Source organism: Lemur catta (genome assembly GCF_020740605.2).
Source record: "Lemur catta isolate mLemCat1 chromosome 10 unlocalized genomic scaffold, mLemCat1.pri SUPER_10_unloc_1, whole genome shotgun sequence".
NCBI lineage: Eukaryota > Metazoa > Chordata > Mammalia > Primates > Lemuridae > Lemur > Lemur catta.
This window is the reverse complement of record NW_025423732.1, coordinates 1137829-1140475: the sequence shown is the minus strand read 5'-3', so window position 1 is coordinate 1140475 and position 2647 is coordinate 1137829. Positions and strand designations below refer to the sequence as shown.

At 48.8% G+C, this 2647-nt stretch overlaps 1 pseudogene; it reads right to left on the bottom strand.

The window, feature by feature from the left end:
* Positions 1 to 1159: 1159 nt before the first annotated feature.
* LOC123629150 lies at positions 1160 to 2151 on the bottom strand (annotated as a pseudogene).
* Positions 2152 to 2647: the final 496 nt, after the last annotated feature.

Genomic DNA, 2647 nt, shown 5'->3' with positions numbered 1-2647 from the left:
GAAGCCCCGCACTTACACCCCACACAGAAATCTCAACTAGGAGGAAGGATTCTTATGCTAATGCATGAAACCTGCTCTGGTTCAGAAAATAATGGTGAAACCACAATGGAGTAATACTTAAAAGAACACTTTCTTTATAGTCTCTAGTAGCAACTATTGGAAATGCCAAGTTTACTGGGCCTCAGCATACTTTTGTCTGTGAAAACTTTCGTATGCTTAAGGATGCAGAGACCAACCTTATGACAATTATGGTGAAAAGTGCTATGGAAAAATACCAAATAGTTCTCAACCTAGCAGTTATTTCAAAAGTTGTGCCGCATACCTCTTGGAAAGATGGAGTTACTTTGGCCTAGCCTTCGATTGGTCTGGAGAAGGAATCGCCATTCCTAGCTGATGAATCAAATGATTCTGAAAGGAACGATGAAAAGTTTGGATCCTTTTTCAGTCTTTTTTTTTTTTTTTTTTTGTATTCCTGGACCGCCTAGAATCACGATGAAGATGGACTTGCATCCTGATTCCCCATGAGGCCCTGTGAAAGCGGTGGGCCTGGTCGGCGTTCCCAGGAGAGCACAGGGCTCGAGTGGCACTCCCTCCCCTTGACCGGCTCTCTCAGTGGCCCAGCTAGCCTGAAGTTCCCCAGGGAACCAGCCGCATCTACCCTTTTGCATGGCTGATTCATATGCTCGGCGAATCTCACTGGCTCACAGGCAAATGTATTTGACCCCTCGGATCCTCTTGTGAAGTCAACTTGTACCTCAGTTATATTAGCAGAGAAAACTGAGAGCTCTGTGCAGACCCTAATTCAGGTGTAAGGTTTGCTGCTCACACGTTTGAGCTGTGTTTCCCAAAGTGTGCTCTGTGAAAGCCTAGTTCTGTGGGAGATTAATAGGACCCAGGTGGAAATAGTATTGGGGGCTGAAACTAGTTCAGGAGACACCAGGTGAGGTGAATGTGAATTGTTGCTTGGCTGCAGGACTTCTCAGTGCCTTTATGCTGCTGTGCATTGGGAATCTGCAAGGCAGGAAGGGTGATGAACTGCAGTTTCTCCAAACTGACCTTATCCTAAAGCCATTCCTCAGTGGGAGGTCTGGGGGCATTACTACTCTGCTGAACACAGTTAGGGAAATGCTGGTCTAGAATTGTAGAAACCACAGTGCTCTCAGGTCTTTGCACATGGGGCCGTACCATGTAATGTCAAGAGGCTTTGGGGAGTCGGGGAGGTAAGGCCCAAGGTCTCCCCTGCAGTTGTGGGGCTCTTCTCACCCTCCTGGGCAGTGTATTCACTGTCGATGATCCTGGCCAAACCGAAGTCAGCGATTTTGCAACACAAGGTCTCAGACACCAGGATGTTGGCCGCCCATAGGTAGCGGTGGATAGAATTCATGTGCTCGATGTACGCCATCCCTTCGGTGATCTGGGCTGACATGTCGATCAGTCTCGGGAGGGACAGTCTGCCACCGTAGTCTGTCTTCAGGAAATCCAGCAGGCACCCTCTGGCCACATACTCGGTGACAATATAGATGGGCTCCTTGGGGACCATGGTGTAGAGCCAGACCAGCCTCTCGTGCTACAGAGCCTTCATCAGGTTCGCCTGACCCAGGAAGGCTTCCGGAGACATCCTTCCCTCATTCAAGGTCTTGATGGCCACCTTCACATTGTTTCTGTAGTAGCCCATCCAGACTTCGCCAAACTGCCCTGATCCGAGTTTCCTGACCAGCCTGAGAGACTGCCGGGGGATCTCCCACTTGTCCTGGGCCCAGGGGTTATGAGGAGCAAGGCTGACGCAGGGCACGGTCAGCCTCTGGCACAAACCATCCCCTTTCTTGCAGTAGTGCTGCACCAGGGCCTGGAGCGAGGGGAAGGTGACCCGGAGGGAGATGTAGCAGCCCCCTTCCTCCAGGGAGCGGATCTTATAGTGCTTGACTATTTCCCCCTGGGCGGTGACATCCTTCACAGACAGGAAGAAGGCACCTTTGCTGGTTTACTCTCTCTGATGAGAAAGGAGCCGGCCTCTCACAAAAAGGCGCACTTCTCATGTCTGGCGCTAGTCCAACAAACCCAGGAGTCACAGAGGCCCTGCACTTGCCACCCAGAAAAATATCTCATCTCCAAAGAAGGATTCTTACGGTAACGCTTGAAAAGTACTCCCATTCTTGAAACAGTGGTGAAAGGATGGTGAAATAATACTGAAAACAATCCCATTTTCCAAGGCTCCGGTGTCAGCTCTGAGAAATACCAAGTTACCTGGGACTCAGTAGAGTTTTCTCTACCGAAAGGCATCATAGGCTTCGGGATGCAGAGACTAACCTTATCACTATTACAGTAAAAAACGCTATGGAAATGGCACATAATTACGAACATACTGGTGATTTCAAAAGTGTCAGGATGAAATCTGAAGCACGATCCACACTTTTCCCATCTCACCCAAATATGCACTTTCCAACTCTGGAGGTAAATAAATCAAAGGCAGGGCTGACAGAAACCCCCAATTACACCCCACCCAGAAATCTCAACTACCAGGCAGGATTCTCATGCTAATACGAGAACCTAGCTCGGGTTGTGAAAACACTGGTGAAACCACAGTGGAATAATACTTAAAAGAACACTTTCTTTGTAGTCTCTAAGTCCAACTATTGGAAATGCCAAG